Source organism: Cavia porcellus, unplaced genomic scaffold (genome assembly GCF_034190915.1).
Source record: "Cavia porcellus strain 051 isolate PalLab524CR breed Dunkin Hartley unplaced genomic scaffold, mCavPor4.1 scaffold_33, whole genome shotgun sequence".
NCBI classification, from domain to species: Eukaryota; Metazoa; Chordata; class Mammalia; order Rodentia; family Caviidae; genus Cavia; species Cavia porcellus.
Genome location: NW_026947516.1, coordinates 25,988,257 through 26,004,339, shown reverse-complemented (window position 1 = coordinate 26,004,339; position 16,083 = coordinate 25,988,257). Strand labels below are relative to the sequence as shown.

General features: G+C 41.6%; 1 pseudogene; it reads left to right on the top strand.

Moving 5' to 3' along the window:
* Nucleotides 1-3,503: 3,503 nt before the first annotated feature.
* On the top strand, nucleotides 3,504-5,140 carry LOC100724551 (SH3 domain-binding protein 5-like; annotated as a pseudogene).
* The last annotated feature ends 10,943 nt before the right edge of the window (nucleotides 5,141-16,083 follow it).

Genomic DNA, 16,083 nt, shown 5'->3' with positions numbered 1-16,083 from the left:
ACTTTACATGCCCACTAACAGCACAGACGCACTTCTTTTCACATACAGTCTTGCCAACATTTGCTATAATTTGACTTCTTGATAATGGCCATTCTTTCTGGGGTACAATGGAATCTCAGTGTTGCTTTAATTTTCATTTCTCTAATGGCCAGTGATGTTGAGCATTTCTTCATGTATTTATTGGCCATCTGTAATTCTTCTTCTGCAAAGTGTCTATTCATTTGATTTGTCCATTTTTGATTGGGTCTTTTATTTGGGAGGTCTAATTTGTTTTATTTTTTATGTACTCTAGATATTAGACCACTGTGTGTGGAATAGCTGGTAAGTTGTCTTTTTACTCTTTTTTCTGAAACTTTTTAATTTGATATGATCCCATTTCAGTACTATTTCCTGTAAAACCAAAGTTCTTTTCAGAAAGTCCTTGCCTACATGTATGACTTTATGCATTTTAACTGCTGCATTTTCCAGCAGGTTGCTTCTGTTCTAACATTTGGTTTTTGATCCATTTTAATTTTAGTTTTATGCATGAAGGGAGATATGAGTCTAGATTCAATCTCCTGCATATGGATAGCCAATCTTCGCAGCATCATTTGCTAAAGAAGCTATCTTTCCTCTTGTGTATGTTTTTGGCCCCTTTGTCAAAGATCAAATAGTCAAATATTCTCAAGGTCATTTCTGCATCCTCTATTCTCTTCCATTGATCTTCATATCTGTTTTTGTAGCAGTATCATGCTATTTTTTATCATGATACTTTGCAATATAACTTCAAGTCCAGGATTCTGATGCTTCCCAGTTTGCTCTTTTTACCCCAGATTGCTTCTGCTATTCTGGGCCTCTTCTGGTTCCACATGAATTTTAGGATTACTTTCTCACATTGTGTGAAGAAGGTTGTTGGAATTTTGACTGAGTTTACATTAAATCTATGTATCAATAATGGAAGTATGATCATTTTGACTATGTTGGCTCTGTCTGTTCAGGAACAGGGGTATCTTTCCATTTTCTGATGTCCTCTTTGATTTCTTTTCTCAGAGTGCTGTAGTTTTCATTCTAGAGGCCTTTCACTTCCTCAGTTTAATTCCTAAGTATTTAATTTTTCTTGGTGCTATTATAAGTTTTTCCATAATTTTTCAGTGTGTTCATTATGAGTATACAGGAATGCTATTGATTTCTTTTCTTTTTTTTTTATTTAAGGAGAAAAGAAAAAAAACAGTGAAAGGGTACAAGTTATACAGATTTACAGAAGAAAAAAATGAACAGTAGGAAATCACTAGTTAATGGATTACATATTGCCATCTTAGAAATAATTGTTCAAGTCACAAGATTAAAGCTTGCAGAGTGGACATTCCAACAATGATACTGCAAACAGTTCTGTTCAATGATCCAATAAAACTCTGTGATATCATTTTCTATCTTATACACTTAAATATACATGCAGTTATATAGTTTAGAGCACTTTCTTTTCCTCTCTTTTGTACAATGACTATTACACATTTTGGGTTTCATTGCTCCCACGGTTCTTACTGCTTTTTTGGAAGAGAGTAAAACCAAATGTGACATAACAGAACAGAATCGGTCAAGACAAAAGGGTGGACATAATAGATAATATAAAAACATAATACAAGGTGACCAACAATGGTTACCATAATGCCTCCCGCTATCTCTAATAGAATTGCCTATATCATCAGTTATAATACAATTGAACAAAACAGTAAAGAACAAAACCGACAAAACCAAAACATTGGAGACATTGTAGGTCTTCAAAAGTAGATAAAAGTCAACGAGAATGGGCGTTATAAGGAATCTCATTATCTTCACAGCTGATGCCTAAACTTTCAAACCTGATACTATCCAGCAAAACAGAATAGGGGAACATCAGTCAAAAACAAGATGGTGAGAGTAATACAGGGCTTCAAATCGAGATAATAGAAAGTCAAAGTGTGTTACTATATTATATCCTGCTATTTTTTTCCCTTTAATTAAACGGATAAAAATAAAAAAGTAAATAATGGAGTGGAGATTGAGAAAAAAGAGGGCATAACAGCAAAACAGCGCAGATCGAAACATAACCATTTAAGCAGAATAGTGTTTCACCACCAGATAATTCCGACCCAAAAGTAGTTACCATATTGACTCTTTCCTTGAAGTCCTTGAGTACAACTTCGTATACTGTAGCATTAAGTATATCAAAACAATGTAAAACCATTTAAGAGAATGATAGCAAGGAATGCTATTGATTTTTATGTGTTGATTTTTTTCCTGCTATATTATTGAATTTGGCTACTAATCCTAAGGGTCTTTCAGCAGATACATCAGTGAGTGCTCACTAGAGAAACTGATTTAATATATAGCATATTAAACCTATAAACTATGTTCCATGACATATTAGGAATAGAAGCCACCCAAAAAAATTTGCCTTCTAGTCTGGAAAGGGAATTAGTGTGTTTCTGTCTGCACATGGGATAGTTGTACAATGTACAACTGACCCAAAACCTTCAGGAATGAAGGTATGGATTATTCCACCAGGAAAAGAACCAAGACATGCTGAGATGAGATATGTATGCCTTCTCCTACAGAGTCAGGTGTGGAAGATGCTGAAGGACTGACTTCATGCTGGAACTCCAAAGGATCCAGTCAAAAGTCAAAGGCCTAGAGCTCGCTGTAGACGCCCATGTGTCTATATCAGGAAGGCAAAGGGTCTATGATGAAAGGCTGAACAGTCTGCACTGGAAAGCCAAAAGACAAACATCCAGGGTGAAGGTGAAGACTGGAGCTTCTCCAAAGATGCAAAAGAAGCCTTCTTTCTTCTTTCCCCCTTTTTTTTTTCTGTTTAGGCTACAAGTCTGTTAGTCGGTGCCACTCACATCCAGGGTGATTCTTACATCTTCAGCAACTCTATTCAGTTACATGTAAACAATGATAGGCCAATCAATTGGATGTTTCTTACTTCAACTGAAAGAACAGTTGACTATCACAATTTGTGCCTTATCAACCTGACAACTAGACACATATCCTTAAACCATAGTCTCCAGATACAAAGACAAGTTTTTAATTATGTTAACAGTGTACAACTATCCTGTGTGCAAACAAAAATGCATTAATCCCCTCTCCAGAATAGAAGGCAAATTTTGTTTGGGTTATGCTTACTCTTAATATTTCATAACAAACATTATAACATAGGTTTAACAATGCTTAAGAACCAATGTTAAGTCTACTAACATTATGTTACAAAGAAAGTAAATTAAGAGAGTAGGAGAGAACAACCAGAACTACAACCCTCTTTTCTGTAACTGGCCATGGGATTGTACCTAACATTTGTAACTACCCTCTTCTACTACCAATTCTGTATTTCTTTGGCCTTCAGCAAACACCTCAGAAGATCTCAGTTTTTCCCTGATGGGGTAAGCCATACCTTCATTCCTGAAGGTTCTGGGTTAGTTGTGATTCTGCCCAGATTAGGTTGTTATGATTTCCCCATTGACCTTAAGTTTCCCAATTGAGTAACTATGGTCCTCACCGTAAGGTTTGGGATATAGAGAAGAGCAATGACAGGGCCCTTCAGAGATACTGGTGCATGCATCATTAATCTGTTTCTCAGTATTATTAAAGGGTACATTTTATGGATCATCCCAGTGTGGAAGATTAGGCTTACCATGAGAGATCCAATCCAGCATTCCCATTTCTTTGAGTCTTTGAGTCCCCTCATCAATAGTAAACCAAGGACTATCAGGCATCCCTAAGTCATTCACAATGGGCCATATTTTAATCCATACTTCTGCAAACCGTCCAAATAAATTAACACCTTCTTGTGCCCCATGAGCTGCTACATTAAATTCAGAATCTTCGCTTAATGGGCCCATTTCGACAAACTCAGCCTGATCCAGGTGTATGTTTTGCCACACTCATAAAATCCATTACTATACTTGCTCATCAGGCCTCTACTTAGAAGAGTTTTAAAAACTCAAGAAATTCTTGGGAGAATAGTCAGCCTCCTCAACATCCCCAACCTTGTTAGGATCCTCCCAAACATCTCCAGGTTGAGGCTTCGGTGAAACTGGATAAACCGGAGAAGTAAATTGGCAAAAGTGTGGAAGGCTCAAAGTCTTACTGGGAGGTTCAGAGGGTGGCAAGGCAGGCCCAGCTGGAAGCTCAGAAAGCCACACAGGACTTCCAGAGGGCCCCAGAGGTGCTCCACGCCACCAAGGAGACCATCTCCCTGGCTGAGCAGAAGCTGCTGGAAGACAACAAGGGGCAGTTTGACTCGGCCTGGCAGGAAATGCTGAACCACGCCACACAGAGGGTGATGGAGGCATAACAGACCAAGATGAGGAAGAAACTGGTACATAAGAAAACAGCAGCCAAGTACAGTGCGGCCATAGGCCACACGCAATGGCTGGAGAAGAAACTCAAGAGAGCCATCAGCAAGTTCAAACCTTACTTTGAACTCAAGGGAAAGTACCGTGTGCAACTTGAGCAACTGGAGAAGACAGTAGAGGACCTACAGGCCAAACTGACCTTGGCGAAAGGAGGGTACAAGGTGCCCCTGAAGAACCTGGAGCAGGTCTCAGATGGATCCATGAGCTGCGGCGCTCCAGTGCCATGGGGCCGTGGGGCTGCAGCATGGGTGCCGAGGGCAGTAGCATATCTGTGAAGGACCTGTCTGGAGGCAAACCTGAACCCCATGCAGTTTCCGTGGCCACAGAGGCTTTTAAAGACAACTGTAGCAACTTTGTGTCTGAGGATGACTCAGAAACTCAGTCTGTGTCCAGCTTCAGTTCAGGACCAACAAGCCCATCTGAAATGCCAGACCAGTTTCCCACAGTTGCAAGACCCAAACAGACTGGATCTTCCCATCCCTATGTCCCTGTCAGAATTTGGGATAATGTTCCCGGTGTTGTGCCCTCAGAGTGAGTGTAGTGGGGCCTTCTTCCCAGAATGTGAGGGAGAGCGAGGAAACTTGGCAGAAGGGGCAGAGAATAAAACAAATGACAAAGCCAACAATGGCGGTCTCTCGACAACAGTGGTGATGGTGTCAAGGGTAATGACCCAAAAATACCTCCCCAAAGGGCCAGGCCTTGGAGACCCCGTGAAGCAGCTCTCCCTCTCGTGTTCAAAGAGAAGGACAGGATTACTGCTGACATAAAATGGTCAGATTGGTGGATCCACTAAGCTATGACCCATCTGCCAAAGAATATACATGAAACTCGAGAACATTGTGCCAGTCAGTAATCGTTCAACATGTGCCAAATTTTACGCATTTACTCTAAACTGCACTAATGAAGTTTCTGTGACCCTAAGAGCTGAAGAGTTTATTTCTGGTAAGAAGTCTTGGGCTGGTTTGTTTTTCAGAGCAGAGTTATCACAGGTGGACTGTGAATAGGGTCACAGCCTCCTGGAACATTTCCTATAAGAGGGTTGTGGAAGCAATAACTAATTCCTGTGAAGAACCCAAGCGAAGAATTGGGCTGGAAGCTTAGCCAAACTGGAGGCCATAACTTGAATCTCTCCCTTCTCTGGCCCTCAGTTTGGGGAAACTGAGATGTTCTCTCCATTATATCCCAGGCATAAATAGTTTTAAATAGTTTAAAAACCCACACGACAAATAAAGGTATTCAGAGCACACCTTTGTGACCTAGTAAAAGCTTACATATTTCAAGAGCATAATTCATTTTCATCACCTCTGGGGTTGAGAGAAGGGTTTTTTTAAAAAAGCTACTCTTGGGGCTGGGGATTTAGCTCAGCGGCATATGCGCCTGCCTTGCAAGTGTGTGGTCATGAGTTTGATCCCTGGTACCGATAAAAAAGAAAAAGACAAAAAAAAAAGCCACCCTTTGAAACCATTTGCCAGAAAGGCTACCATGAACTGCACTCTTGGGGACGGGAAAAGTGAATGTCATCGTGGGGGTCGGGGAATGAGGACAGCAAGACATAGCACAGAAGGGGATCTGTGGCCCGTTGGGAGAGCAGGGTCCATAATATAACCTTATCCTGCCAGCCAAGGGGGTTTATTCTAAGAGAAGTGCATGTGAAGAATGGTTGCCATTGTTACATCTGGATTGACAAGGTGTTCACTGCCATATGGTTTGTAACTTTAAAGATAAATGAAATTATTTAAGGGTTATGCTGTACTAGTTTTCCTTGGAGGAAATTGTCCTTAAAGTAGGCATGTGTTGGCAAAGGCTGTTAAATAGAAGCAATGGAATCTGTTATGCTATTACTGTTAAGACTGGTTTCCTTTAATATTTTCTTGGTTATGCATATTTAGAATACTGTGTTTCCTTTGTCTTGTTTTGTTAAGAAAATTTAGCATTTCTAAAAGAAAAAAGCAATCTGCCCATTTCAAATTTTTAAACAATCCTGTCACAGTTTGAATAGTCATTTGCATATCTGTTCTTTTTTATTGACTGATAGTGTTCTAACCACAAGCTTATTTTGTACTTGTCTTAATACCTTGAGTATAAAAAAAACTGCTTAAGTAAAATATCAAAGGCCTGATCAGGTGTTGCTGATGCACACCTGTAATCACAAGACTTGGGAGGCTGAGGCAGGAGGATTGCAGAGAGTTCAAGGCCAGCCTGGGCTACAAAGTGAGTTCAAAGCCAACCTGAATTGCATAGTGAGACCCTGTCTCAAAAAGACAAAAGGAAGAAAGAAAGAAAGACTATCAGAAATGAGATTTTTAAAAACAAACCTAACCATATGATAATTTTTATGAAACAAACATGGGAGTGGAGTTCAGTGTCCAGTGTGCACAGACTCTGGGTTCTATTCCCAGAATGGCAAAAAGAAAAAAAATGGGTGAAGGATACCATTTAGGAAAGGAAGTAATTTTATCATCAACCTGTATGTCTTGAACAACATGGTAGCTAAGTATATAAGGAAGAAAGTGTAAGACAGAGTCTCAACCAGATCCTCACATGTACAGGTCGGGAAGAGATGGACAAGCTGGACAAGGAACGGCAAGAAAGGGAGAAATGGTCCCACAGTCCCTGTCGCCCTGGAAGCCCTTGATCTACAGGTTAAAATGCCCTGTGCAACAATGTTCAGCCTGACTTTCCACCTACGGCCAGCAGAGACCAGAGGGACAGGAGGTGGAGGTAAGTCCCCTTCCCTGCGGGGAGGCTGCATGCACACAGCCCTCCATTCTCCCACATCTGCAATTTGTAACCTACTGTAATTGAGATGCAAGGTGCAAAATTTGGTTCTTTTATCTGAGTGGGAGTTTTGTGGGCTTAGAGTGTTGTTAAGAAAGGAACAGCTGCCCAGTGTATGGGTGATATTGTGAAACGCACCAATAGGTGGAAATAAAAAGAGGGTGCCCATTATTTCCCATTAAAAGATCTATTTAACTTAGATTTTAAAAGTCAGCCCATGTTAAGACAAGGTACTATTTCTTAGCCACTAAAAATCCCCTTTTCTCTTCTATTGACTAATCAGGAATCTCTGCCTATTGCCAAGGCTTTGTGCTAATTTTAGGAATTTTTTTCACTATCCTAAGACCTACAGTCGTTTAATATTGGCAAATATAGGTCAAATTCCATTTGTATGACATAAGTTGCACGGAGCTTTTGCTTTCTGGTCATATTTGTCACAATCAGTACATTTTTGAAATGACACTTTCACTTTGGCTCTTGACAGTCTCCCCACCCCCAGCATGCACACGCACATGTGCACGCACGTGCACACACACACACACAGAGGCTCTTTTTTCTGGAACACGCAGTAATTTGTAAAACAAAAATAACACACTGAACAAAATACATGTATTATAACTAAAATGTCTCTTACCTTAGATTTCTACCTCTTCCTAGTTAAGGCTTGCTGACATTTTTAATTAGTAGGTATGTGGAGAACTGTGGCTAGAAGATAAAACGTAGGTGGCCCAATTTTAGGTCAAACAAGAGGAAGAAAGTTGAGTAGCTGATCTCCCAGACACCTGTTTCCTGACTGCAATTTACATTTTATTGACTAAAACATTTGAAAATGGCTAGCAGCCTCCATTCTCCTGAAAAAGAAATGGATACAACCAACATCTGTTGTAGTCAGGGGGTTGTACACAGAGAACAATTAGGTTCAGGACATGGAGTTTATAATATTTTTATAATGGTCACCGGGAGTTAACACAGGAAAATGCAGGAAATCTATCCACAACACCAAAGACATAGATTATTTAGTCAAGAGCCTAAACCCCACGGCAATGTCCCACATGAGTCCAGATAAAAACCCAGAGCTCAGAACAACGCCTCCCACGAGTCCAACTGGAGGTCCAGAGCCCACAAGAAGGACTCACACCAGTCTCTTTTACGGATCCGTGCTGGGAAGACCCAAGGGTCAGCGGTGGAAGCCAGAAAGTCTATGCCAGCAGGATGAAGGAGCTGTGCTAACGGGATGAGGGTTCTACGCTAGAGCCGAGAAGTCACACTCACAGCAAAGAACAGGGTTGTCCTGAAAGGCACCACAGCCGTCCTCAGTGACACAGAGGCCCCGAGCTCCTCCAACGACAAGCACAGTCGGGTACATGCCAGGAAGCAGTGTGACGAGTTCATCCTGGAGACCAAGCAGCACATGTCTTCCCCTCCGGAGCCAGAAAGCAATCTTCCATGTGAAGACCAAAGCTTCTCCAAGAGAACCAACGGCTCAGACAGCAACTCGTAGGAGAACCCACAATGCCTCCTTAACGCCTCAACCCTCAACACCTCCCTTCTTCTCCACCTATTTATCCTGGCAATCCTCCTCAGGGGGAGCATCTTCGCTCAATGCATGCTGATGTAATCCAGCTGGCATTAATTTGACCACCAGTTCTCAACCCATAACAACATCTAACCACATGCTACTCAATGTGTGATTCCTTGAACCAGCAGTATTGGTGTTCCCTGGAATCCTGTTAGAAATGCAGCCTCTCAGGCCCCACCCCAGACCTATAGAATTAGAATGGGCATTTTTTACAAAGTCCCCATGAGATTTGAGAAATGTGGCTATGAAAAAATCTAGCACACTAATAAATGTCACAGAATCCCAGACTTACTGAGAGGAAGCAGCTTGAGCCTTTGTAGCTTTACCAAGTCCCCTAGATATCTAATACCAGTCAAAAATTTGGGTTCTCCTGGACTAGGGCTGCAGTGGTCAATATGAGAGTTCATAGTCACTTGTGGTTTTTCACATTTAAATTTAAATAATTTAATTTTTTAAAATTTAGTCACAAAGCTGAGCACAGTGGCACAAGCCTATAATCCCGGCACTCGGGAGATTGAGGCAAGAGCATCGTTGCAAGTTCAAGACCAGTCTGGGCTTGGGCCACAAAGTGAGCTCAAATGCAACCTGAACTGTGTAAGACCTTGTATCCAAAAAAAATTTAGTCACATAGCCACATGTCGGGGCTCACATAGGGCTAGTGACTGCTCCATTGAATCACGCACATCAAGAGCATTCCTATAGGTGCGGAAAGTTCTACGGTCAACAGCCCTTGTCTGTTGTAAATGTTTATACAGAACACATTCTATTGCAGGCCTCATCATTGGGCATTTTATCTTCAAAGACTTGGCCCAGTGTTTTCAAGTAAGAACACCATTAGGAAAAGCAACATCTTGATTGTGGAGTGTGTATGTGTGTGTGTGTGTGTGTGTGTGTGTGTGTGTGTGTGAATGGAACCCAGGGCCTTCAACATTGCAAAGCAAGTGCTCTACCCCTGAGCTACATACCCTGCCCCAGATCTAACACATTTCAATTCAGAGATCATGTGAGATTCTTACTTAAGTTTGCTGAAATCCAGGCTGTGGTGCCAGATTCTACATAGACAGTTTCATGGATGTGATACTCTATTTTCCCTTTTATTCAAAAAAAAATATGAAAACACCAAGAAAAATTTTTGAAGATTCTGCACAGCCGTTATACAATTTTAGAACACAATCTTTTTGTATGCAGGGACTTGATCCTCTCATCTAATTCTTGAATATCTTCACGTAGGTAGGTTTTTCACAAGCCACCACCCAGCCAAGGCTGTTCCGTAGATTTACAGCAATCACTAAACCATTATCTCTCTAGATCAGTCCCCATTCACAACCTGCAGAATATACACAAATACCGTTTCCACGTGCCTGCTTTCTGGTTCCTTGGGGAGTTACTGTTTTGTTCTAGATATATTTTTGCACACATATAATGCGCTTTCTTCAGCACTGGCTTCTCTAATGACAGTGGTGCCCCCAGATGCCCAGGTTGCTATAGCAACGTCCTTTGCTGTTTCTGACTCAGAGACATGCCTCCATTTCACACTCAAAGAATCTCCAAAAGTTACCCAACTAGGTTACTTTCACAGAATAGCTCTTTAGAGATGCGGTGGGTAGAGCACTATCACTTGCTATATACCCTTGTCCATCCAAGCCCCTACAAAATGTACTTTACATTGGACTACGTTGAATCATCTTCCTCCCTAACCAAGTGTATGCCCTCAGGCTCCTCCTCCACTGGGCGTTAGGAAAGAATGGCCCTTCTTCCCTGAGAAGCTCAGTCTAGAGAGGGAGAGAGCCACTGATCCTCCATAGTCACTGTTCTTACAGGGCTGGGACAAGGATGAGGCACACGAGGTACTATGCCATGAGGATTGTGTAAATGCAAGGTAGAATTTTTCTTTAATTTTCTCATACTGTTCATCACGGATTTTGATTTTTCAAAAATACTGCATTAAATATTTTTGTCTTGATTACTGAGGGCTTTATTTTTTGTTTTTATTTGTGGTTGTTGTCTTAGCAAATACAGCCCTGTTGCACCCTCTGCCACCAAGCCATGTCTGTTACATACGTCCCTATTGGGCACCTGGCTTTAGCCTTGAGCGACGTGAAGATGATTGCTACCTGGTTATAACGCACCACTCACCACAATTTCCTACCATGTTTAATTTGCACAAACAATAGTTTCATAAACCATTTTCCTTGAAATAGTAGGGAGGCATTTTTTAAAAAGGGATTATGATATTGGATTATGTTGGAGACAAAAGAGAGAAGAAAGAAAACACAGCCAATGTTTGAAAATAGTCACTGTTTTTTCCCCTTACCATTTCTTCTGATGTGAATCAGCTGGCAATAAACAAAGACACCTATGTGATGTCTACCACAGAAACATCACCAGGAACACATCTGTAGTACACACCAAATTAGCTTCTCTTGGCTTGCTGCAGCTACAAAGATGTAATCAGGAGCCTTAACTTTTGAGAGGTGGAAAGATCAAGACAGAGCTAGAATCATTGCTGGTAAAGGAGTGCTAAAAGGGTGAGTAATCATTCACCTGGGTGAAGAGTGGTCTTTTCTCTGCCTGGTTTTCAAACATGACCTCAGAGTGGCCTTCGCCGGACATTGTTTATTTCCCATGAGGCCATTCGTGTGCAGCTGGAAATATCTCAGCCTTGCCGCCAGCAGTTCTGTTTCTGATGTTCTTGGACCCTCCACTGGTCCAGTACAGTCACGCTGAGCCTGTGAGACCTTCATCGGATGAGTCCAGGTCCATGAGAGTCAGGGCATTCTGCCTCTGAACACTCGCACAGGTCATCGAGGGAGTAATTTTGGTTGCTCATGGAGAAATGCGCCTAGGAAAGATCCTAGGAGTTTACTCTGACACATTTGGGACACGCTGTTTCTGCTTTCTGTCTGTTGTCACCATTTCAGAGCACCTGCATCTCAAGCACACATTTCCTGCCATCCAGTTTTTCTGAACAGATGCAAGCACTGGGCCTTACCTGCATTCCCTTCAAATGCAGATTCTGAGGTGACAGCTTGTGCATAGGCAGTTCACTGTAGGATGCACCTCTTTTAGCAAAAGGGGCTCAAGCCCGCAGGAGCCCATCTGGAGGTCTGTGGAAGGGTTACCTCAGAACAGCCCACTCGAAACCCAAAGGAGGGGTCTTTAGCCACCTGCCGACTCCCGGACCACCAAGCATGCCACTAACCTTTACCCTTCCAAAAGCATGGGTGTGCCACAGGGTCTAAGCAGCCCCCACTAGTTGTCCCCTGCCTGGCAGAGAGCAAACATTTCATTAGTATTTAAGAATGAATGGAAAAAATATTCCAGCATTTGTTTACCCCTCAGAACTTTCGATGACTTCTCGGAACAGCTCATTAGTAGAGTCATGTCCCAAGGAGAGTGTCTCCTCTGGATGCAGTGAACACCTCTGTCTCGTCTGGCCTGGATGACCGCCCCTGGCCCACTCTCTGTTAGACTTCCTGGGAGCCACTTCCAGGCCTAAAACACAAAGGCCCTTCTGTCATTGCAGAGGAGGGGCTCTAGGAAACACATCTCCCACAGACCAGACCCACTCCACTCTCAGCTCTGCTATGAGAAGATTAAAGAAAGGAAAAAGGAAGAACTCGTGTGTCAGGCTCCAACATGGATGCACAAGGAGAGGACATAGGCTAAGCAAAATGAGTCTGTCACCACAGGACAGACACTGCAACATTTCACCCTTATGAAGGGTTGAAAGCAGTCAAAAGCATAGAAACTGAGTAGAAATGGTTGCCAGAGACAGAGGAAAGGGCAAATGGAATTGGTGATTTTAGTAAATATAGAATTTCTGCTTTGCAAAATGAAGTCTCTGGAGATCTGTTGCACACCAATATTCCTTCACACTACTGAATGGTACGCTTCAAACAGTAGAGATGGTAAATTTGATGTTGTAAGCTCTTTACCACAATAAAATAAATTTAAAAAAAAATAAATTTTTAAAAGGCAGAAAGAGAGAAAAAGAAGAGATGCCAGCTTTATCCCGTTCCTTTGCCACTGAGTTGCGCAATTTTTTGGAGGCCCTGTATAGACAATGCCTCTATTTTTAGCAGGAGAACACTGCACAGGAAAGCAGAAGCACCCAGCAGGTTAGGAAAGACCAGCTAGAACTCAAAAGGAGCCCAGAGTGTAATGATGTGAACTGATAATATACATAAATAGCTGGACCCGCTTTTCTCTTGTTCAGAGTTTTATTCTATTCAGAAGCAATTTTCTCCCACTTCAACGCTCCTCATTATACACCCTTTCATTCAAAATGTTAATTCTCCCTCCTCTTGTAATTTAACCATCCGCTAATCATTTCTGGGATGGAAACACATATTCCTAAGTGAGACTCTTTGAAGAGCTGAATTAAGCGGACAGTGGGCTTGTTTCTCAAATTTCTTGTCTAATGGTTAATAGAATTGCCAACGAAGAACTTTTTCAGAATCTCAGAGAACTATTCATGATAATGTTTTTGTGCAAACTAAGCCTCTAAAAAACTTTTGGAACTGACAAAGGTTTATATGTCAAAGTAAAAAAAGACCAAAATAATACAAATTTGTTGCCCCCAAAATGATATTTATAAAAACGACTGTAGTCTGTAAAAATGAAACGCAGCTCTTTTCAAGTATAAAGGCACCCTATGGCAATAGGGTGCTAGGCTTGGGTCTTCTAGAAAACCCTTGGGAGAAAGTAAAAATCTGCATCTTCCACCAAATGAGTCTGCTTATAACACAAATGTTATAACACAAAAATGTTAGAAATGGGTTCAAGAAACAAAAATAAACTGGGTGTGGTGGTGCGCACCTGTAATCCCAGCACTCAGGAGGCTGAGCCAGGAGGACTGTCACAAGTTTGAGGCCAGCCTGGGCTACATGATGGGTTCAAGGCCAGTTAGGACACATAATAACATCCTGTCTCAAAACACACAAAAATTTTTGAAATTTTTTTAATTTTAAAAAGAAACAAAAATAAGATGATAGCAATTTAAAGAAGATAATGTTAATATGATTATTTTCTCTGGCTAGTTTTCTCTGTCACTACTGCTCCCTCATCTTCTGAGAGTTCAAGGGGCTATCTAATCAGTCTAATTTATGGACTCCAGAGGGAAAACAACCCCCTTAATGATGTCAGCAGTGAGCAAGATCAATTGAGGCTTTTGAGTGTTTGAAGTTGAGAGATAAAACAGGCATCAACTCCAAATCAGATCTCACAAATTTCAAAGAGAACTACAGATGCTAACTGTCCTTGCTAAATCCAGTGCCATCCTTTATTGCTGTTAAGAAGAAACATTAAAGATCTGAGAGTTATGAGTCACAGCTCCCTCCTCTTGTCATAAAATGAGAGCCTTCCCAGCCCACAGAATGCACAGCGTGGGAAATTACATGGAAGGGAAGCCGACCCCTCACCCCTCTCTGCGCCGAGTAATTGTGTGGTGTTTTCCCTCTGTGTGACTCAGCCAGGTGCCAAGCCCGGCCCAAGACTGGAGGAGCCCGATACAAAGTGAAGATGGGGTTCCCTTGTTCAAAATCAGGAAATACGCTGCCATTATAACCATTAACATATAAAGCTGCTCCTTTTCTTCTTGATTTTCCCCACCCCCTCTCCTTTGTCATAGTGTTTTATTTGCTATTCATGCCACTCTAAGTGAAGTGTTAAATTATTAGCATGAACTTTTACATTTCATCTTCATATTTTGCAATAAGTGATACCTCGGGGTGACACACCTGTGCAAACATAAATACACCACTGTCTCCCCTGGGCTAAGGATTCTTAGAATATACAGACAGAGCCATTTGCATCTATACATCCGTAGTGTGGTCAGGCATGGTGGTGCACGCCTATGATCACAGCACTAGGGAAGCTGAGGCAGGAGTACTGCTGCGAGTTCAAGGCCAACCTGAGCTTCGTAGTGAGTTCAAGACCAGTGTGGACTATACATAGTGAGTAGTCTCAAAAAAAAAAAATAAAATAAAAATCTGTAGCTCTCCAGTGCTATGCATGATGCCTCATACATATTAGGCAATAAATACATACTTAAGAGCAAAAGAGAGATGCATAAAAAGAAAATAAACTTTTAAAAACCAGTTTTGCCTGAACCTAGCACACTCATCCACTGACAGTGGAAATGTAAAATGTAGACACTACATTAGAAAATACCTCGACAGAGTTTCAAGGTTAAATATACACTCACTGTATGACTCAGCAATTTCACTCCTAGGTGCACACTCAAAAGGATTGAAAACATATGTTTGCACGAAAATTTGAGCATGAATAGAAGCATTATTCATAATGGCCCAAAAGGTAAAAACAACCCAAATGTCTATCAACTGAGAACAGATTTTTTAAAAACTTTTATTAGTACATGTTTGCAATACATAATGATTATATTCATCATAGGGAACTGATACATAATACATTTCCGTTCTTTTTTTCTTCTCTCCACCACCCTTTTATTTTGCCAGAATCAGATGCATTTATTTAGAAGACCTTATAAAGTTAATTATATATACAGATCAAAAACTGGAATAATAGGCAAAAATATGTATTATAGCCATACAAAAGAATATTATTCCGCTAAAGACAGAGGTTCTGATTTGTACTATGACACAGATGACCCTTGAAAACATGCTAAGTGAAAGAAGTCAGAAGCAAAGAAGCCCACATGGTGTGACACTGTCTAGGTGACATGTTTGGCATAGGCAAATTTACCTATACCAATTTTTTAAAAAATCAGTTATGCCAGCTGTGGGGACACATACCCATAATCCCAGCACTGGGGAGGCTGAAGCAGGAGGATCACCGTGAGTTTGAGGCCAGCCTGGGCTACATAAGCGAGATCAAGGCCAGTCTGCACTGTATAGTGAGACCCTGACTAACAAAAAAATAAAGTTCTGCTTCGATCCATTTCTTAGTAGTGGCATGACCTTGGAAAAGCTATGTGACGTCTGAACTTCAATCTTCTTGGCTATAAAATGGGGAGCAAATAACATGTAATATTTAGGACTGTTTGTGGAACAAAGTTAGGTGTTAAACGCAAAACAATTTTAGTCTCTAGCCCGCGCTGCTAGTCCTCGCCCTCTGTGTCAGGGGAGGTTGTCCGTGGGCTCCCTCACTCCCACTGTGCCCCAGAAGAAATTGCGAGGGGAATGAGAAAGAAGGAACAGAGAACGGAAAATCTCCTCTCCCCGTTTCCCCTCGGGAGTCGTGGGGCTGGGGCTGCTTCCTCCTCAGCAGAAGCCTGCTACCTGGAAGAGACCAGGAGGGGGCGCACTATTGCTCCAAACTTGATGGTCTCTGGTTACAACAGCAAAGAAATGTGGGTTCCTGGGGCTCAAA